Consider the following 23982-nt stretch of genomic DNA (forward strand, 5'->3'; position numbering starts at 1 on the left):
CGACGCCAACGGTCGAATCCCAATCGATTGGATTGCTCCCAATCGATTGGGGAGGCTTTAGATCGATCCACGGATCGATCCAGAGCGCCTCTGTGCTCTGAAAAAATGTCTGGATCGATCCATGGATCAATCCAGCGCTTATCGCGCGAAGCAACAGCGTCCCAATTGATCCACTAAACGATTGAGACCTCTGGATCGATCCACTGATCGATCCGGAAGCTTTCTGTTCGCTGGGAAAAGACTGGATCGATCCACTAATCGATCCGGAGGCATGGATCGATCCACTGATCGATCCAGAGGCTTTCTGTTCGCTGGAAAAAACCAGGATCGATCCACTGATCGATCCACTGATCGATCCGCTGATCGATCCACTGATCAATCCACTGATCAATCCACTGATTGATTCAGCTCTTGGTTTTTACCCAAAACCAAGTCCCAAGCCTCCCAAACCAACATCCGGTCAACCATGACTTGTTGGTACATAAAACCTAGCATCCGGTCACCCTTGACCAGCTAGGACTCTCTCACCAAGTGTCCGGTCAATCTCTTTAACACACTTGGACTTTTTTCTTCTTGCCAAGTATCCGGTCAATCCCTTTGACCTACTTGGTCTTTTCTTCCTTGTGCCAAGTATCCGATCAATCCCTTTGACCTACTTGGACTTTTCACCAAATGTCTGGTCAACCTTGACCCATCTGGATTTCCCTTGCCTGGCTTCGCTCTTCAGGACTTTCATACTGCCTAGCTTCACTCACTAGGACTTTCTCTTCTGCCTAGCTTCACTCACCAGGACTTTCCAACTGCCTGGCTTCACTCACCAGGACTTTCACCTAGCTTCACTCACTAGGACTTTCCTCGTCAAGTATCCAGTCAACTTTGACCTACTTGACTCTTCTTCATCCACACTGATCAGTCCCTGATCAGACTCTTCCCACATAGACAACTGCACCTACATTATCCATGTGTCTACCTGTATTGTCAAACATCGAAACCATGACCAAGACTCAAGCTTGGTCAACTAGGTCAACCTTGAGCTGACAGATATTGCACCAACAATCTCCCCCTTTTTGATGCTTGACAATACCACATGTTGAGTTAGGAAATTAGACTAATCCCATAGCCTCAATTCCCTTTATGCCAATATATGTATGATGGTTTCCTTCATTCTCCTCCTTTTCTAGAGGGCAAACTCCCCCTTTAGGTAATGAAGACCTAACTTAACCATACATTCTCCCCCTATTGGCACACATCACAAACATGCCCCCATCTATGGGCACACATCAACAACTTAACTTGTTGAATAACTCTCCCCTTCACTATAAGAAAAAAGCCAAACAACAACGGTTTTTCACCGTTGTCGTAGCCTCTTTCGGACTGTTGTTAAAGGTCGTGTTGTTAAAAGGGGTACCCAAAGACAACAGTTTTTAACCGTTGTCTTTGAAGGCAAAGACAACAGTTTTACAACGATGAAAAACCGTTATCTTTTCCTTCAAAGACAACAGTTTTTCACCGTTGTCTTTGAGCGTTTACCTTTAATAACAGGGTCTTTAACAACAGTTTTAAACTATCTACGACAACGGTAAAAAATCGTTGTCTTTTTTAGATAAAAAATAAAAAAAATTAATACATAATTTTTTAATATCATAAATCATTCAAAATACTAAATTTCAAAATAAAATTTAATATACAATTTTCTAACATTCAAAAATAATATCTATAACATTCTGAAGAAATTTCATAAGCAACCAACAAAATGATAACACTATTAAAACAAAGGTAGAACAATATAACACGAGATTTTCTAATCTGTTTTGACTGTTGAACTTTTGCTCCTAATCTATTTCAAGGACCGCAGCGCTGCTACGGTGCTCTTCATGTATAAGCTCTGCATATATTTAATCTCCTCCAACTCCGGAACCTTCCCACCTGATTGTGCCGGCTTTGGCACTCCATTTTGTCCGTCGCATTCTGCTGAAATTGACAGGTTATTGCTGGGGAAGAGGTGGTCGAGCATAGCCACACACTCCTTCATGAGTTTGTATAGGAGATCAGTTGTAAAGAATGGCTGCTGCAGCACCTTTTCGATGAAGGGCTGCCTGATAAGTGCTCTTGTTCTCTTGTCATACTTCTTCAGTATTTTCACTAGACCTGAATTCATCACAACAAGAATAATAAACCATCTAAATGAGTGCACAAATTTTTAAAAAAAAAAGAACCAGAAGAAAGGACAGGAAACTAGAAACTGAATTATAATTCGATACTGCTCATGCTATTCGAATACTGCAAGTGTATCTAACTAGTAGAGAATTGCAACTAACTGAGCATATTATAAAAATAAAGCAAGGAAATTAAACTACAAGATAAGCTTAATAGTTGTTCATGTTCAAGAAATTCAAGAAACTAACACTACATACTTTAAATGAAGGTTGTTCTTGCCTTTCTAAGTAGCAGGGAAAATGCTAAACCCATTCTAACTAAATAAAGGGATGTTCTTGCTCTTTGAATTGCAAGGAAAATACTAAACTCATTCTAACTAAATAAAAGGGTTGTTCTTGGATAAGAAATTACTCAAGCTTACTTATGAAACTTTCATGCTTAAAAACAAAGCCGTGAAATTCTGAATTTCAGATTGAAATGCTAAGGAACTAAGCAACTGAAATGCCAAGCAACCAAATACTAGAATGCTAGAAAAATAGCACAACAAGCTAACTCCAAATCATAAAAACAAGGCTGTTCATGTTAAACTAAAACTAAACAAGGTTGTTCATGTTAAACTAAAACTAAACTTGACATGAAACAAATTCTAAAGGAATAGAGTACTGCCCGATATATGAAATCTGCACTTAATAGGTCTACACTCCTAAGTTATTTACAACAAAGCAAAAACATAAAGAAAGGATGATTTCTGCTGTAATCAAAAGTTAACACATGATATACTAAAGCATATGCTGTTCATGTCCAGTTAATAACATAGATCAACCAATTCCTAATGGTCACTGTAAAGAGCTTCTACTGTAAACCCAAGCCACAATTGCTCTTCACGCAATGTGCCACGACAACAGAAGGAAATAGGAAGAACAATGCTAGTTTCCATACAACCCGAACATGCCAACTAAAATACTAAGTGCAAGCCTGAGGAACAATTCCTCATGCTCTACACGAAGCTTTACATGGACTGTAAAACTTAAACTGTAAAAATTTGAAACCATAACACTCTACACGAAACAAAGCATGATCATCAAGGTCACAACCTAAAAACAAATACTTCTTAAACATGCTGTGCTTAGCAAAGAAAACCCAACCGTAATGCTTAAACGAGTCAATGAGAATCTGTTCACGCTCGGCAAGGAAAAGAAGGAAGCAAAATTTCGGAACTACTCATACCACAGGTGAGTAGTACTTACCGGGATTTGCTTGGACTTACAACCGAGAAGAGAAGAGGCTTCTAGGGTTCCGACGAGACTCGAAATCGCAGCGCCTTCTTCGCGTCTATGTGCTCTCCACGTCGAGAAGATCACGAGAATGTGAAGGATTCTTACAGACAACCCTCCACCGACTGCCAGAGAAGAAACTAGGGTTTCTTCGGTTTCGCCCGAGAAGAAACGGCGCACGCGAGGAGGAGAAGAAATGAGATTTTCTGGATTCGGGAAAAATTTGATCTTCTTAAACTAGGGTTTCCATTATACTATACCTTAAATATATTTCTCCTCATTCTTGGTTAGCAAAGCGTGCGCAGCCCAGTTGGTTGGCTGTGTCCGGTTAAGTCGAGTTCAGCCGGAGGTCTTGTGTTCAAGTCTCATTTTTAATGATTTTTTGGTCAAAATTTCTTTCTTTTTGTAAACATACTAAACGACCTCCAAAAATTATGTAAAAATGCTCTAAAAATTTCTAAAAATCTCTAACATATTTTAAAAGTATTTCTAAATGTTTTTAAAGACATTTACTACTCGAAATAGGGAAAATTGGGTCATTACAGGCAGCATAAAGACTGTTGAAGAGTCACAGAGAAGTGGAGGGGATCGTCTTCGCCGTCGGCGGAGGAGGCGTCAGGGTGCTTCTCGGTGAGGGCGCGGTGGGGGAGTTGCGGCTGGCGGTTGAGAAGGCGGCATATGTTTTTTGGCCGGACGGATCTGTAATAAATGATCACACAACCAAACTCAACATCCCAAACAATGTATACAATCAAGTCCACACAAATCTAGCACTAAAAACAACTTACCCTCGAGCCATATCTGATATCTCTCTCGGAGGGCTAGGGAGGTTATTGTGGCGGTGAGCTGGGACAGAGGAATAGGGCAATGCCAACACTAGAGTAAAGATCGGTTAGAGCAAACCTAGTTCGATCGTCGAAGTTGTGATGTGTAGAGAGGCACCGCAGGAGGTTAGATCTAGGGTTCAAACCCCTCTTAACCGGAGATCCACCAATGCAGGGTCGGTGACTCTAGGAGAAGAGAAATCTCTGGATGGACTCTAGTGATTAGTGGAGAAGAGGCTTAGCTGGCGGTGGACGCTTGGTGCTAGCGCGATCGATTTCCTCGTGGCTCCGGCGTCGGGGAAGAGTTAGGGCTCGGCGACGGCAGCTATAGCGTTGATCGGAGCAAGGCACGACTCAATGAGGCTTCAGCCGGCGTTGAGTAACTCTTGGCTGGTGGTTATGTATGCGGGGAGAAGAAGTATCAGCATCGATAGGCGACGAGGATCAGCGTCGGGTTGGGAAGGAGGGGAAAGGGGAATCGGCAGTGGTGACCTAGCCTCACGCGAAAAAAAAACTCTTTGTTCGTGAGTTTTTTTTCGTGAAGTTAAAAAAAACTATTATTTTTTTGGGATTCAACAACATTCAATAGACAACAGTTTAATAAAACTGTTGTATATTATCATGTAAGCAACGCTAAAAGACAACAGTTTTTTAAAACCGTTGTCTTTGACATACATTAGACAACAGTTTTTTAAAAATCGTTGTCTTTGACATACATTAGACAACACTTTTTTAAAAATCGTTGTCATTTAAAAAAAATTATGGTGAACAACAACGGTTTTCAATAAAACTGTTGTTAAATGGCAAAAAGATAACAGTTTCTCGAAAAACTATTGTCTATTAGGTGTGGTTAAATCTAAAATTTCTTGTAGTGCTTTGAGACTCTCCCCCTGAAGAGTTGCTCATCGTTGTTCACAACTTCACTTGTTGTGATCAACACGATAAAGAAGGTCTCATACCCTTCATTTATCCTAAAATCTACATTCTCCTCAATGTAGTCAAATGCCCATCCTTGAGCATTTTGAACGTGTCACAACTTGTAACCACTTGAACAATGAGGATATGCACTCCCCATTAAAGTTCCAACGCTCAACCTTGAGCATATTTTTAAAAAAAGTTAACCACCTTCCAAGGTTCATGAAAAATATGTTTCATGCCCTTAGTGAGTAACTCCTCCTAAAGACATGATGGTAACTTCTGTCATTGCACCAACAATGACTTGAAATCCCTAAACCTTTAGGAAACCCAAAATTAGAAGTTTCGAGATTCAAATATTCAAAGTTTGAAACAACCTCAGCCTAAACTTCTTCTTAGTCTCACTTAGCCAATCCATCCTTGTTTTCAACATGAAAACACCCTTTTTATGTATACAAATGTATTTAGAGGGTTTGAAAAGGTTCCCTAGACTAAACATGGTTCAAAAGTGCTGAAATTAGGCTTTCCCAGCCAAAATCAGCAACTTGGATCGATTGGAGTTGGGTTCCAATCGATTGGACCATGCTGAATCGATTCACTGATCGATTCAGGCTTCCTGGATCGATCGACTAATCGATCCAGTGAGCTTCTGCTCACGGAAACTGCCTTCTCAATCGATCCACTGATCGATTGAGGCACTCCAATCGATCGGGTGATCGATTGAAGCCCTGATATTTCTGAAATTCACTTTCAGTTAATTTCAGAAACCCCTAGAAAAATCTACAAAATTCCAAAAATCGTAAAAATTTGTGTAGACATTATTTAGGGTATACTTTATCATGGAAAAATAGTTTTCTAAGAAAATACTTCATATTTTCAAAGATTGACACAAACTTGAAAACTATCAAAAACTTTAGTGTTTTCTTCAAGTTTGTGTCTAACTATTCAATGATGATTACTATCAAAAGATAGCCTTCACCAAGGTTTTCCAAAAGAATTTTAAAAATATTTTCAAAACCAATATCCCACCATGTTCCTTGGGCTTAATGCACATGACTTGTACATTAGCTTTCCCAATGATGGGAAAACACATAACTATGTGTTTTGATGAACTTAAAACTCAAGGAAATGCACTAACTCAGCATGTTGAGTTTTGTTCGTCTTCCTAACATCTCACTTGTATCTATTGTGCATAAAACACATACAAGTCATCTTATAGGTCTTTGTGAGATGTTAATTTTGGTTTTGCCCTAACCTAGGGTTCATGCATATTTATCTAGGCATCTTGTGGATATTGACCATCCACCTAGGATGTCATTTGATATACCACTTGATGATAACTGCCATTTGTCTTTAATTTTACGGAAATAACATAATGCATGATAATGTTATGGCATACATAAAAAAGAAATAATTTTCAGAAGAAAATTTCCTATAACTACATGATGTATGTATGCCATGACATGGTATTTTTGAGTTTTTCATAATAAGTCATGAATGCACAAATAAAACATGATGTCATGACATATAATGGGCAACCAAACATGGCAAGATTTAACATAATTAAAATATACCTAGATTATCTATCTAAGTATCCTTAAGCCTTAGCTAATCCTAAAGCATAAACCCTAGATTGCCCAATTTCCTTAAGAAAATGCCAAAACCCAACTTGACATTTCTTTAATCTCTTGAATTAATTATGCCAATTAAAAATTTAAAACATTCCTCAAATGTTGGCATATTTCATTTTCCCATAAGAGTAATCACTTTAAATTAAGGCTTAGATTTGCCTTAAATTCCTAAGACAATACCAAAGTCCCAATTTGGTATTTCTTAACACTTGATTTCTTGTGCCATTTACAGTCATCTCAAATTTCTTCCTTTATAGCACATTTTACTCTTTCCAAGAGTAACAATAAATTCATTTCATTTTCAAAGGTTAACAAAAACCTTGAAAATGCTCCTTGAGTGTCAATTTCTTCAAAGTTGGGTTAACTACCCTTCTTCTCAGAGTTGACACTCTCTAACCCATCTATGGGATAGAGAAAATGCTCCTAGAAACCCAAAACCTATTGGTGCTCCTTGGATGCTCTAGGTATTCACTAGGGATAACTTCCCTAGATACCTTCCTAGTGACCTTGTTTGGCTTCTTAGAAGTCTTGGTCACTTTTTCTAGGTCAACTCTAGGGATTGCTTCCCTTGTAACCTTCTTTGTGACTTTCTTAGACTTCTTAGAAGTCTTAGTCACATTTGTTGCAAAAATACTCTTAGGGATAACTTCCCTTGTATTTTTGGCTTGACCGCTAGACCTAGGGTTGGTTCCATAACTATATGGAACCCTATGGTAAGAGATTACATCCTTCTTAGCCTTTGGTTTGTATCCCAAACCCCTATGGCCATTAGATGACCTTTGTGCTCCTAGACCTAGGCTATGCTCATTTTGCCCTTTTAGGATATTTTCCATTTTATCAAGCCTTGACCTCAAGACTTGATTTTCTATCACTAAGTCCTTAGTTTTTGGTTTTCCATTAAATTTATGAGCATTTTTATTTCTAGGCTTGTAGCTAAGGTCCTTAGTGTGCTTGCCTAGATTTTTATCTACCTTCCTAATCCTAGGTGTGGTAGTTTTAGCATGGTAAGCTACATTATTTTCCTTAATTTTACCATGCTCTCTATTCTTATGGTAAATAGCATTAAAATGATATAAGTTAGAACTAGCATGCTTTTTACCATAATGTAAAGGGGTAGGCTCAATAAAAGTTACCTTCCTTTTTACCTTAGAGGCTCCCCCTTGACTTGAGCTTCCTCCTTGAGCCTTGACCATCTTCTTCCCCTTAGGGCATTGACTCCGGTAATGCCCCTTTTGATTGCAAGAGAAGCACACAATGTGCTCCTTGCTCTTCTTTGTTCCGGGGATGGTCTCCTTTGGCTTCTCCTTGCCCTTAGGTGCCACTTGGCCCTTCTTCTTGGCCAATTTAGGGCACTTGCTTTTGTAGTTCCCATGTTCCCTACATTCAAAACATATAATATGATTCTTATTATTAATTGAACTATTTATACCTTCTTGTGTAGGGGTGGCACTTTCTCCTCCATTTGATATGAATGTAGAGGCTTCCTCTTGATCCGAAATCGATTTCCCTCCAATTGATTTATCTTGACTTGTGGAGGTGGAAGCTTCTTCATCCTCTTCTTCTCTTGACCCGGATGTGGAGGATTCTCCTTCTTCTTGATCCGGTGTCACCAAGAGTTGCTCCCCCTCAATCCTAGAGGTGGAGGTTTCACCTTCTTCTTCATCCTCTTGTACATGAAACAAGGAATATGCTCCTTCCTTGCTCTTTTGATTACACTCCCTTGAGAATGAAGCTTCTTGGATTTCCTCTTCTTCGGAAGTTGAGCATCTCTCAACTTCGGAGTGCTCCTCTTGATCTTGCTCCAATGAGTCACCCTCTTTAGATTCTTCTTGGTTAGGTACAGTGGAGGGGATCTCATGAGCCTTTTCGAATTTGCTCCACAGCTCTTTGGCATCTTCAACTTCTCCAATTTTCTCCAAGATGTTGCTCGGCAATAGATTGACCAAAAGCTTGGTCACTTTGTCATTGGCCTCACATCTTTGGATTTGTTCTTGGCTCCATTTGCTCCTTTTGAGAACTTTGCCCTTTGAATTCCTTGGAGCCTTAAAACCTTCCATTAGAGCAAATCATTGCTCTATCTCCATCATCAAGAAATTTTCAATTCTTGATCTCCAAGAATCGAAGCTTGCGGATGTGTATGGTGGAGCCACCCTTGTATCAAATCCAAGTCCATCTTGGAATTGCATCTTGAAGTTGAGCTTCTTGTATTCTTTGACTTTGATGAATTTGCTCCAACTTCTTCACCCTCTAGCTTTGCTTGTTATGTTTACCCCTTCCGGCGGTGATTCCGGTGAAGAGTAACCTTGCTCTGATACCACTTGTTAGGACCGAAAAGTAGCTAGCGGGGGGGGGGGGTGAATAACTTCGCGTGTGCTCGTCGTGCTTCGTTGCTTGTTTCTTCAAAGTGATGCGCAGCGGAATACAAAGAAACAAACTACAACAATGCTAACAATAGGATTTTACTTGGTATCCACCTCACAAGAGGTGACTAGTCCAAGGATCCACGCACACACACACACCTCCACTAATAAACGCTCCTTTTCAGTAACTACCGAAGGCGGAGAAGCCCTACAAGACTCTCAATCCAAGTAGAAGAAAGGGTAGTAAAGAATAAGCAAAAGCTTACAAGAGATGCAGTAAAAACCGTAGCTTCTTCTTCTTCTCATTGCAACTCGTCTCTTAACTTGGATGAACCTCCAAGAACCTTCAAGAACTGGCGGTGAGGAGCTTAGAGAGTGCTGGGGAGGAGCTGTGATGAATCTGGAATGAATCGGTGAAGTTGTGCTGAAGGAATCGCACGCCAACAGCTATAAACGACGCCAACGGTCGAATCCCAATCGATTGGATTGCTCCCAATCGATTGGGGAGGCTTTGGATCGATCCACGGATCGATCCAGAGCGCCTCTGTGCTCTGAAAAAATGTCTGGATTGATCCACGGATCAATCCAGCGCTTATCGCGCGAAGCAGCAGCGTCCCAATCGATCCACTGATCGATTGAGACCTCTGGATCGATCCACTGATCGATCCGGAAGCTTTCTGTTCACTGGGAAAAGCCTGGATCGATCCACTGATCGATCCGGAGGCCTGGATCGATCCACTGATCGATCCGGAGGCCTGGATCGATCCACTGATCGATCCAGAGGCTTTTTGTTCGCTGGGAAAAGCCTGGATCGATCCACTGATCGATCCACTGATCGATCCACTGATCGATCCATTGATCAATCCACTGATCAATCCACTGATCAATCCACTGATTGATTCAGCTCTTGGTTTTTACCCAAAACCAAGTCCCAAGCCTCCCAAACTAACATCCGGTCAACCATGACTTGTTGGTACATAAAACCTAGCATCCGGTCACCCTTGACCAGCTAGGACTCTCTCACCAAGTGTCCGGCCAATCTCTTTAACCCACTTGGACTTTTTTCTTCTTGCCAAGTATCCGGTCAATCCCTTTGACCTACTTGGTCTTTTCTTCCTTGTGCCAAGTATCCGATCAATCCCTTTGACCAACTTGGACTTTTCACCAAATGTCTGGTCAACCTTGACCCATCTAGATTTCCCTTGCCTGGCTTCACTCACCAAGACTTTCATACTGCCTAGCTTCACTCACTAGGACTTTCTCTTCTGCCTGGCTTCACTCACCAGGACTTTCCAACTGCCTGGCTTCACTCACCAGGACTTTCACCTAGCTTCACTCACTAGGACTTTCCTCGTCAAGTATACAGTCAACTTTGACCTACTTGACTCTTTTCATCCACACTGATCAGTCCCTGATCAGACTCTTCCCACATAGACAACTGCACCTACATTGTCCATGTGTCTACCTGTATTGTCAAACATCGAAACCATGACCAAGACTCAAGCTTTGTCAACTAGGTCAACCTTGACCTGACGGATATTGCACCAACAAACTCGAGTTCAAAAACTTTAGGAAGAAAATTCTAGTCTGAAAACTCATGTCAAGGACTTGAAAAACACTTTAGAATGGTTCTCTTTGGGCTCCAAGAAGCTTGACCTAATTCTTGGAACACAAAGAGCCGTTTATAACAAAACTGGGCTAGGTTATAAAACTAAAAGAAAATATAAATCATACATGTCCTTAGTAAATAGACAAAATAACAAAACAGTCCAAGCATGGGTACCCAAGTCCAACCTGGTTAATCAAGTTGGACTTGGTCAATATTGGGTCCCTAAGGATCAAATACACTATCTCGATAGACTATATCAAGGATATGATCCAGGGGGAGCTACAAAAAAAACGATAAAAGTAAAAATAAATTAATTAATTAAAATTAAAATTAAAATTAAATAAACTTAAAATTCAAATTAAATTAAAATCAAATTAAATAAACTTAAAATTCAAATTAAATTAAAATCAAGTTAAATTCAAATTAAATTAAATCAAAATCAAATTAAATCAAATTAAAATCCAAAGGAAGGCTCCAGAATAGCTGGCACCTCCGAACTTAATCCACCCGATAAGGGTAACCAAGAGTAGACCACCCGACAGGGTAATTAAGGATAGATTAAAATGGGCTAGGTTTAACCTCCCACGGTACTTGTGAAGTATTGGATGATAGTACGTTGGGAAAACTTAGTCATCGCATGTCTAGGAAGATATGACTTCGACCTGGTGCATTTGGCTAAGTGGAACTGACCGAAGCTACCTTTTATGGATCCTAACTAGTTAGACCAAGGTTTTGTACTAAGTTCAATGGATAAGACTATTTGGAAAACCTCGAAGGCATGGTTACTTTAATGAGGTCCTTGTGACTCACCATAGCCTAGAAGTTTATCCAAAGAACGTCTACTTGTTGAACCCAAAGCTAAACCTGAATCTAACACAAAGTTAAACATAACCCTAAAATTGAACCTAATTCATCTAACAAAAATTATAGGATTACCTGATTGAAAATTTAGATCGAGTGAGATGACTAAGGAATAGAAATTTAAAAGAAATTCAAAATTGAAATTCAAAATCAAAATTAAATTCTAAATTAAAATTCAAAATTAAATTCATAATTAAAATTAATTCAAATTCAAAATTAAAATTAATTCAAATTCAAAATGAAAATCGTAATTAAAATTAATTCTAATTAAAAATGGAATTCGTAATTCAAATTCAAAAATTAAATTCGTAATTAATATTATTTTTTAACAATTTTTTTTTTCAAAAATTAATTAACTAAAAATTATTTTTCAACTAAAATATTTTTCAAAAATTAATTAACTAAAAATTATTTTTTTCAACTAAAATATTTTTTAAAAATCATTAACTAAAAATTATTTTTCAACTAAAATATTTTTCAAAAATCAATTGACTAAAAATTATTTTTCAACTAAAATATTTTTCAAAAATTAATTAACTAAAAATTATTTTTCAACTAAAATATTTTTCAAAAATTAATTAACTTAAAATTTTTTTTCAAAATTAATTAACTAAAATATCTTTCAAAGAGTAATTAACCTAAAATTATTTTTTAAAAATTAATTAACTTAAAATTTATTTTTCAAATTTAATTAACTTTCAAATTTAATTACTTTTCAAACTCAAATTTATCTTTCAAAAATTAATTAACTAAAATATCTTTCAAATTTAATTAATTTAAAATTATTTTCAAAATTAATTAACTTAAAATATTTTTCAAAAACTTAATTAACTTAAAATATTTGTCAAAAATTAACTTACAATATTCTTTCAAAATTAATTCAATTAAGTTGATATTCCTTAAAAATTAATAGTTCTTTTAATCCCTTTCAAATTTTTATAAACCTCTTTAATCAATTTAAAAATAAAAATAAAATTAAAAATAGTAAAATAATAAAAAAAGGGGCACGTTGTGCCGGTTAGAGGCGCCTCCCACACAAGGGAGGCACCTTAAACAGCAGCGGGAAAACTCCCGCTGACTTACCTAAGGTGCCTCAGATAATCTCCGAGGCGCCTCCAAACGCGCCTTCAGAACCCTTTAAGGCGCCTTCGACCCCGGATATCGCCACGAACAGAGAGCTTTCTGTTCGTTTTCTGCCGAAGCCGAGCATGAGAATCTCGTGCAATTTCTCCCCAACCAAGGCGCCTTCAACCCACCTCTTCCTCCTCTCCTCCTAGCAATGCCTCCTAGGTATACACTAAACCTCCCTCAATCATCTATTGCATAAAGTTCGTACTAGTTTTGCTATTTTGTATGTATACTGTCAAAAATAGAAAACATCGCATTGTTGATCCTACACCGGCAAGGGCCCCTTCTATGGAGCGTAGATTCCCCTTGGAACAACATAGGATAGATTTTGCTAGGTTTACCTTTGAGTCCATTAAACCTAGGTATATAGGTAGGGAATTTTTTGCTCAATTTTGTATCCCTGTAGTCCAGATAGATTTTTATCACCTAAGAAAACTAGTTGACTGCAACACCACAGTAAATCAAGACTTGTGTGCCCAGTTCTATCACAACCTTGAAAAGGTTGATGATAGTACCTACTCCACCAGAGTTGGTGGAACTGACATTCAGTTTACTCCCTCCCTAATTCGCACTAGCTTAGAGCTTAGGGAGTCTCAGTGTACATGTTTATGTTACCCGAGTAGGGAGCTACCATTCGGTGATCCCTATTCCCATATTACCTTAGATGACATCTATATGCACTTTTTTGGGGAGGAGAGACCTCTTGGACTGACTGAGTTCAGGTTGACCCTTCTTAGAGTTCTGGACTATGTTATGTACAGAGTCCTAACAGCCTGCATTCTGCCCATCACATCTCGAGACTTCTCAAAGATGAAACCATCCCACTCAGTCTTTTTGTACGATCTTAGCTAGCGCCTAGATATAGAAATTGCACTTCATATGTTTCATAACATCATTCAGGCATCTAGTACAGTCACGTCTGGAGTAATCCATATGCCCTACTGCCATATCCTGACCCAGATCTTCTCCACCTCTAGGATAGAAACTACCAGAGGGACACTCATCCCACTTACCATATATGATGAGTTAGGTCAGCGTAGTTTTAGATTAGCGGGTGTAGAGGTCACTGCCGAGGGGATTCTGGCCTGGAAGGGCCGACCACCGCCAGTCGCTGCTCCTGGTGCTCCAGAGGCCGAGGACGTACTAGGCGAGGGTGAGGAGTGGCCAGACTTCTTAGCCGAAGAGTTTTTCGTAGATCCTTCCGCCTCTGTCGGGCCCTCCACATCAGCCAGGCCCTCGACTTCGGCTCCTCCTTCCATCAAGGACAGACTTGCTTGGCTCGAGATCCAGTCCATTCAGACGCAACGGGCTATGCTAGATAGCCATCGCTTCCTCCGATCTCTCTGATCTGAGATAGCTGCAGGGTTCGCGTCTCTCCGAGGTGAGATACGGCGCCAGGGACAACCTCAGCCTGCACCCGAGCAGCCTCTTGCACCACCTCCAGCAGACGACCCTCCAGCTGATGATCCTGCTTTCGAAGATCCTGCCTTTCGACACTATCACTTGATGTATCTTGGACGGACACCTATTGTCTTCTCTGATTGTACTAATATTTGGATGACCTCTACTCATTTATGTTTATTAGTTTTAGTTGTTTAAAATCTCCACAAATAAGAATGTATTGGGTAGAATAGTTTTTGATTTTCAAGTAAGTTTCCAACATTCTCTTACTTGTTTTCAAAATCATCTTATGGTTTAAAATTCTAGGAAAATATTATTTTCAAAATTCCATTTTACTAGATTTTCAAAATATGGAATTAGCTTAGGCTTTACCTTAGAAATCCTGCTCCCCTAGAATTCAACCAGAGCATCTCACAAACACCTAGGCTTACCTTGCTTGAGTTTGAAAAACATAAAATGACGTGAGATTTATAGGGTATAGCCTGGACTCAAGAATGCTTATATCTGTGCATCAATATGAGTCTGGATGTTAAACACCTAATTAACAATAATCAAGTTAAGTCATCCAACCCTAGTCAAATCTAACTGAATCTAATGACTTAACTTGACTAACCAAGTGAAAGATGTTGCCCTCTAGGTAATCAGTTAGTAGCTAGACGGTTAGACATGTGGCCAAAAACCAAATTGATTGACTTTTAAATATTTTTACTCAGGCATGAACATTAGGGCTCTGATACCTTCCTTTAAGAGAAATTAGCTAATTTACAATCAATCTAATTCAACTCATGCTTGGACATTAAGGATTTAAGCTCCTCCCTTGCCCTCAAAAGTTTTAAATTGATTATTTGTCTAAAAGAAAAATCCTTTCAAATTTAGCTAAGTTTTCAAAACTTTAATTTTCAAAAGTAATTTTTTTTTTACTTTTTAGGCTAAGTCTTTCAAATCTCTTCAAAACACACTTTCCCTTAACTAAGTATTTTGAAAATTTAGCTAAGTATTTTTTTTAACGAATTCAAAAATTCAGCTACAACTTTCAAAAACATGTCTTTCAAAGAATTCAACTAGGTTTCAAAACTGGCTAAAAGCTACATTGCAAGTTAACTTTTTATTAGCCTTTTAAACTCAGTTGAAAAGAAAAAATTGCTCTTTAGACCTTGATTTCACTTAGCTAAATATATTAATCATAAAAAGCTAAGTGTTACCAAAATATATTTTCCTCCTTAAAAGCCTAAGGTTTCAAAATTTTAACTAAGATGTTTAAAACTAAAACTGCTTTTGCTATGCTACAAAAGAAAAATCTTTCTCTAGCAAAATTAATTGATAAAGTTTTACTTAGAGATTTTTTACAGGTAAGTTAAGATATTATACTTAGAGAATTTGATTTCTAGGAAAGTTAAGATTTTTTTCTCTTACCTTTTTCATAAAAAGTTAAGATTTTTTTTCAAACGTGCTTATTTTTTGATGAATGGCAAAAGGGGAGAGTAGGGAAATTCAAAAGAAAGTTTAATTTTATAAAGAAAGCCTTTATTAAGGGGGAGCCTAACAAAGTTTAAGTTTTAGCTTGACATGACATTCAAAATTTATTAAGCTTGCTTACTTAAACTTTATGCATCGATTTTACTTAGCTTTAAATTTCAGTTGCCATAATAAAAAAGGGGGAGATTGTTGGTGTAAGATATCGCAAAATTAAAATAATAAATGTTGTTGGACGAAAAATCTTGGATTTTTCAGAAATTTTTAGGAATTTTTCGGGATTTAAACGGGGTCCGTATGACTCGTTTTAAGGGGATGAATCGGTAGGGTTAAGCGGAGCTTGTTTGGAATACCCATTTAAGTTGGGAGTTAATTAAGAGGTTAACTTAGGATTTAATTAAGTTAACCTAAGTAATTAATTAATACCCTTAATCCCTAAATTTCCCATTTCATCTCCCGAAGCCATTCTCGCGCGATATCCTCTTCCCCGACAACTCCTCTGCCCGAAAACTTCCCTCTCCGGCGATTTCTCGCCTCACCGACGTCGAGCTCATGATTTCCGGCCATCTTCCTTCGCGTGAGGTTAGGGCAAATATTTCCATCCGCTGGGTGAGAGCAGTTGGCGTTCTCCCTCTGGCAATCCTCTGTTCGTTCTCTCTTGTGCGCGGACGACCCGACGTCGACGGCTTCCCCAGCGATCTCGGCTTCGTCGTGTCGCCAGGAGGGAAAGGGTCATCGAATCTTGACGGTATCAGCCACCTCCGGCTGAGCAGTCGTCTCTGGGCTGATCTAGTGCACCCGATCAATGGGGTCCGGATCTAGGGCATAGCGAGGGGCCTTGACTCGCGTTTCTAGCCGATCGATGGTTCCTCCTCATCAATTTGTTTGCTAGGGAGTGACTGGTTGCTCTACATCAGCCGGATTGAAGTGCCGACACCATTTGGAAATACCCGATCAAGGTAAGTTTTTGGTTTAGAAATCATAAAGCTTCAAAGATCTTGCTTAATTGGGTTTGTTTGTGATGATTTTCTTGTTCTGGATTAGGGGAAAGTAGAGGATCAATGTGCTGTGGAATTTCCCTGTTGCTGGTCATTGTAAACTTCACTTCATGAAGCTGTGAAGGTCTTGGGTGAGAAGGAATGGAAGGAGTGGTGGTGTGGATTGCATTGGCTATTAACAGGGAATAACAATCCAATTTGGGTAAGTGGTGCTATGGATTGATTATATTAAGTATTGGATTAGATTTGGTATTTGATCTTGATGTAGTCTTGGATTAGGGGAAGGCATAGGAACAACACCTTGATGGATTTCCTATGGCAGATCACTGTTCTCTACAACTTGCAGCTGATAGGGTTTCGGCTGAAGGATTGGAAGTCTATCAAGGTGAGTAATGTCTCTGTTTGTTAGGGTTTTAGCAAACTAGTTACTCTACAACTAGGTTTTGGGTTTGATCTTGGAAGAATTGGAGTAGGAAACAATTGTGTTGCTTGAGGATTAATGGATTTGTTAGATGATATGATTAAATCTAAACTAATCTTGTGGACGAACCATGTCTGTTGGGTTTATAATAGTTGATAGTTGATTCAAAGGATTAAATAATTAGAAGTTAGAATTCGGTTGTGATATGATGATTAGGGTGATGTAGGTTGAATTGATTATGGATTTGGTTTGATCGTTGATGGGGAAGTTGTGTTTAGAAGATTGAAGGATTTAAGGTGCATTGGATTGATTAATAGATTGTGGATTATGTTGGATCTAAAAGGAGATGAATTAAGAATTATTTGGTGGAATAATCTGAGATCATATTTGAGTGGAGTTTTCCTAATTAGGCAGGGATTTTATTTGGCTATTTTAATTCTTGTGAATTTAGCTAAAATATATATATATATATATATATTGATCTCAGGAATTGGATTCGGGACGAGCGTCTCGACATGGGATTTTCATATCACGATCGACAGATAAGGCGGGTATTTCTTCCTTACCTCTATGCAGATTTTATTGAGCTTAGTGCATGGTTTTATGTGATGGTTTAGGATGCTTTATCTTATATCGTGTTCGTTTGTTGCTTTCCTGCTTGATACCGATGCTTGACCCTTGTGATGATCTATTTAATTCTTATACAGTCTACACTTTGGATTATCTATACTCTGTGGTATTTGTGTACATGTAGAGTATGTATGGTAGGGGTTACTTCGTTGGTGGTATTCATATGAGGCTTGTCCATTCATATGTCGTGTATACTTCTGTCTGGTGTGATGATTGTAGTTGTGTTGATTGTATGTCTATGGTTTATACCCATATTTGATGTGTTTTTACTGGAGGATACATGTTGATTGTACACGTGGGGTTGTGTAGGTGTGTCTGTTGGGGTTATTAGAGATTTTCGATTGACTATGCATGTGTAGTGATATACATATGTTTTGTGGGATATATGGAGGTATCATGATGATTATACTCATGTTGTGGGGTACTTGGGTGGATTTAGAGTTGCATGGATGATGACGGTGTCCGTATCATGATTATATATATATATATCATGTTCATCATTCATGGCATACTGACGACTATCGTCTCCTCTGTAGTTGAGAGGGTTGTCAGTCTTTTATAGCCGTCCATTCGGCCACTGATGGAGAGTGGTAGTTTGGAGTGGAGCTAATCCTGTCGCGCTTACTCAGCTGCTCAGTGTTCTGTCAGCCTCGACCACTCTGGAGTAGTGAGTCTTGAGGGTACAGTAGTCAGAGGGCTAGAGATGTGAGTGGTCAGGGACCCTTAGCTATGTAGTTATATAACTACTTAGCTGACCGTCCGCTTCGGCCGCCTATAGCGGTGCTTGTACTGGAGGCTAGTACGGTTTGTCACGGACCCAAGTCTCTCGGCCATACAGGGGTCATGGTGTCTAGAGAGGTGGCGGGGGTGACCATGGAGCATGCATGCACATTGACATTTGATGCGCGGTGCATCTTTGGAGATATATTTGCATACATGCCTAGTAGATACTAGTTGCATGTGTTTGTGGTATGTTGCATTTGTTTACGATATGATTGTTGCATATGGTTGTCATGCTGCATACATGTCATCTATTTTACATGTATTTGCAGTCGTATTTATATTGCACAGGTGTCACGAGTAGGTCTGTTGCAGATATGGTGAGTTTGCTGACCATTGTACCAGGTGTTGGTTCCAGATTGGGTATGTATCTGTCATTATGTTAGTTGTGGTTTGTACAGTGCGTATGTCAGGTTAGTAGGTCTGATATGTTCAGATGCATTGATTATGATAGTAGGATCATGTTCTTTGATTCCCTACTGAGCCTGTATACCTTTGATCTCTATGTTTTTGTATAGACCATGCACTATCTTTTCTATTACCCGCTGAGTTACCTATACTCACCACCGCATGTATATCTTTATGTTTTCAGGTAGATGGTTGGAGTATCGCTCGGAGTATCCTGTCTGCCGGGTCCTACGTCACATCCGACGATCGTTTCGGGTTTTGTATATCTTATATTTGTGTTCGATATATGTTGTATTTGGTGTGTTGTTGTATTTGTTGTGGTGGTTGTTGTATAAAGCCTAGCCGGCTAGCAGTGTCTTGATGTGTTTGTATGGGCTTGTCTTATCATTTTTCCGCTGTGTTGGTTTTCAGTACGGCCGTGTGGGCTGTTTTATATTTAACTGCGTGGTTGTGATTGTTTCATTCCAACCGTGTGGGCTGTTATTATGACTGCGTGGTTGTGTATATAAATATTCCAGCCGCATGTGGCTGATGTATATTTTGTTTGTAGTGATGCTTCATATTGTCACCGGTACAGGGGAGATGCTGTCAGATTTTTGTCTGGCAGGGACTCCTTTGGGGGCGTGACAAATTTTTGGTATCAGAGCGAGGTTTACGATACATGCTATGCGTTTTGGATTTTCGAGATTTATCTGATACCAATTTTTGGTATCAGATTAGGTACGATGCCTATTATTCGTGTTTTGGATTTCGTGATTCGGTTTTCTTGATGTGACTTTTCGGGTTTTGGGACCAGGCAGCAGCAGGACATCTCCAGGCTATAGGAGGTATGTTTGCATATTGTTATCATACATTTCTGTTGGTGTATGTATTGTTGCCCATATAGTTATGATGTGTGTTAGTGTTCTCTTGTTGGTACTTGCCTATTTGTTTGTAGCATGCATTGCATGTGTTGGGTCAATCACTGATCACAGTTGACATAATGGAGATCAAGGATTACAGTCTCAGGGGATTCATCATATCATACTACCAGTAGTTTAGTGTCTATTACTACTAGTTGGTTGAGAGTTGGAGTCGTATACCAGTCTCGGTTATCATTAGTTGTGTAGTGAATGATATCTGTATACCCATGTTGACTCAGTTAGTAGAGTACCGGTTTACTCCTGTTGAGGATTGATTTACTTGGTTGACTTGTGTAGTTATGGTTTGACTTATTACCCTTGTTGACTTGGATAGTTGGGGTTTGACTTATCTTAGTTGGTTTTGTGATCCTATTAGTTCGGTCAGTAGAGGATCGATTTACCCTTGTTGACTTGGGTAGTGGTGTATCGATTTACCTTAGTTAGTTTCATCAGTGGATGATTGATTTACTCTTATTGGATCAGTTAGGAGGTGATCGATTTATTTTGTTGGTCCGACCAGTAGGGGATTGATTTACTCTATTTTTAGAGATTCCTATCTTTGGGATGTTTCATACTCGGTTAGGTATTTTGACTTGTACCGGTGTAGAAAGGACTGAATTGGCCGTATACCATTATCGGCTTAGTCAGTCTATAGAGGATCGATGTATCCTATTCCATGGGGACTTTGACTATGGATTGTCTGTACCTGGTTGGGGGGGCTTAGAAGGTACATTCAGATAGGATACCGCACGGTGTGGAAAAGTGTAAAGCTACGTGCTTAACACTTTGAGATACAACCGTTACAAGGGTATAACTTGGAGAGTACATTCAGATATGATGATCTTTGAGGGATCGAGCGTTGATTGACAGATATTTTAATCAGTTGTTTAGTTGTAGCGTTCCTCTATCTTTGTGTTCATTGCTCGATACTGGAGGTTTCTGAGCCTCAGGATGGAGCAATCGCAGTTTGATGGGGTACAAGACAATGGTTAGACGACTCAGCTAACATTGTCTCTATCGGGTGGCTCAAGACCGTGACCACGTGATCATTGTACCAGATCTTGTAGTCTATAGCTCATATTAGAGGGTTTGACCTTTTATCGGTATTTGTTGAGGGACATATATAGGATGATGATGAGGGTGGTGGAGATATCTCTTTGTTAGGTAGACACTTAGTCAGCGGGTTGTGTGACCCTATGACTTTGGATTGACATTCTTTTACTGTGGATATTTGATTATCGGAAAGAATGAGATGATGAGATTTGGCAGACCTTTTTGGATACGTTTAGTTTGTTAGTAGTTGGGGTTGAAGGTTGGATACTTTTCTTTGACTCTATCTTTGTTTATGAGACTATCTGGTATGACTGATTGATGTTGAGGATGATTGGAGATTGGTGGATATTAGGAGATCAAGTGTGGGGATAGGTTGTCTTTTGAGGATCTATTAGTGGATATTTGATTTGATGATCTATTATTTGGTGTTCTATGTTGATAGTGACATGGAGTGTAGTATGTCTGTGATATATATGAATTTGGTGATTTGTAGTGGGTGATTCGATCACAGACTCGTTGTTGGGGATCCTACGGTTGAGTGAGCCTATTGTACGTACATTATGGGTCATTGGTGTTACCATTTTAGGCATACCGTGCCCTAGACGTTTTATGGACTCGATGTACTTGGTATCATTAGGATGTTTGGATCAGTTTTCACTGTCCTTATTGGCGATGTTGTGATCTATTCCCGATCCGAGGTGGATCACGTACACTAGCTTCGCATAGTTCTAGAGATGTTTCGACGGGAACATCTATATGTGAAGTTAGTAGTACGTATTATGATTGTCTTTTACGAGTTTTGGGGACACGTTGTGTTTAGTAGAGGATATCGGTGGATCCACAGGAGATAGAGGTTGTTATCAGTGGGGAGTAGTCGTAGTCTATACAGGAGACTCGCAGCTTCCTTGATCTGACTAGATGTTATCGGAGATTGATTGAGGGTTTCTCCAGTATTGTTATGCCGTTGACTGGACTATTCAGGATGAGTATGGAATTTTCCTTGATAGACGCTTACAAGATCAGTTTTGGGAGTTGGACGAAAAGTTGTTAACTGCACCGTCTTAGTTATGCTTTTTAGTGTAGACGGATTTGTACTCTACACAGATGTATCGTATCTGGGAGTTGGTGTAGTTTCGATATAGCATGAGCGGAGTAGTCTCGTGCTAGTAGTGAGAATTCTCGTGTAAGGAGAATGAGATTCTTGATTTTCGGGGAAGATCATGTGTGTTCCCGAGTCACTTCTTATCAGGGAGGAGTTACTGTAGGAAACGCATTGATCTGGATTTGCACTACATTCGAGTGACATCTGATGTGTGGAGGCATTAGAGCACTCTTATTGGTGGAACGATATGAAGAAAGACATCGCGGATTTTGTAGCTTGATGTCTATTATGTCAGCAAGTGGAGGCTGAACATCAGGGATTAGTAGGATTATCTCCGTTGATTTGGATACTGAAGTGGAGTTGGGAGCATGTTATGACGGACTTTTGTTGTCGGATTATCCAGGATATGGAGAGGATATGATGGTTTGGGTAATCATTATTGGGTGACGACTTTGCTCCCTAGCCATCGATTTGTGGGAAGGATTCTTTTGGATTGAGTATTAGGATTATACTGTGGAAAGATTGCCGGACCTTATGGTATATCTCTGAGGGTTGTATTGGATGGAGATCAACGATTTCACATCTTGCTTTTGACTATGGTTATAGCAGACTTTGGATTAGGTGCTTCGCTTTAGTATAGATTTTTACCCTCAGACTGATGGATAGTTGAGTGTCCTATACAGATGTTGGAGGATCTAATGATAGTGGTTCTTGGATTTCAGAGGTAGTTGGTTTACCCATAGTTGGTTAGGTAACAGTGTGGAAGTAGCGGGACTAGGGTGAGTTCATAGCTCACAGTGTTATCGTTATTCACTTGGAGGTGGACTATTTGGTTGGAGATATGTTCATTATACTGGGATGATACCCTTGAGTGTGGATCCCTGAGTTGATCAGTAAATTTGGGGACCAAATTTTTATTAGTGGGGGAGAATGTAAGATATCGCAAAATTAAAATAATAAATGTTGTTGGACGAAAAATCTTGGATTTTTCAGAAATTTTTAGGAATTTTTCGGGATTTAAACGGGGTCCGTATGACTCGTTTTAAGGGGATGAATCGGTAGGGTTAAGGGAGCTTGTTTGGAAAACCCATTTAAGTTGGGAGTTAATTAAGAGGTTAACTTAGGATTTAATTAAGTTGACCTAAGTAATTAATTAATACCCTTAATCCCTAAATTTCCCATTTCATCTCCCGAAGCCATTCTCGCGCGATATCCTCTTCCCCGACAACTCCTCTGCCCGAAAACTTCCCTCTCCGGCGATTTCTCGTCTCACCGACGTCGAGCTCGTGATTGCCGGCCATCTTCCTTCGCGTGAGGTTAGGGCAAAGATTTCCATCCGCTGGGTGAGAGCAGTTGGCGTTCTCCCTCTGGCAATCCTCTGTTCGTTCTCTCTTGTGCGCGGACGACCCGACGCCGACGGCTTCCCCAGCGATCTCGGCTTCGTCGTGTCGCCAGGAGGGAAAGGGTCGTCGAATCTTGACGGTATCAGCCACCTCCGCCTGAGCAGTCGTCTCTGGGCTGATCTAGTGCACCCGATCAATGGGGTCCGGATCTAGGGCATAGCGAGGGGCCTTGACTCGCGTTTCTAGCCGATCGATGGTTCCTCCTCATCAATTTGTTTGCTAGGGAGTGACTGGTTGCTCTACATCAGCCGGATTGAAGTGCCGACACCATTTGGAAATACCCGATCAAGGTAAGTTTTTGGATTAGAAATCATAAAGCTTCAAAGATCTTGCTTAATTGGGTTTGTTTGTGATGATTTTCTTGTTCTGGATTAGGGGAAAGTAGAGGATCAATGTGCTGTGGAATTTCCCTGTTGCTGGTCATTGTAAACTTCACTTCATGAAGCTGTGAAGGTCTTGGGTGAGAAGGAATGGAAGGAGTGGTGGTGTGGATTGCATTGGCTATTAACAGGGAAGAACAATCCAATTTGGGTAAGTGGTGCTATGGATTGATTATATTAAGTATTGGATTAGATTTGGTATTTGATCTTGATGTAGTCTTGGATTAGGGGAAGGCATAGGAACAACACCTTGATGGATTTCCTATGGCAGA

Source organism: Zingiber officinale, chromosome 6B (assembly GCF_018446385.1).
Source record: "Zingiber officinale cultivar Zhangliang chromosome 6B, Zo_v1.1, whole genome shotgun sequence".
NCBI lineage: Eukaryota > Viridiplantae > Streptophyta > Magnoliopsida > Zingiberales > Zingiberaceae > Zingiber > Zingiber officinale.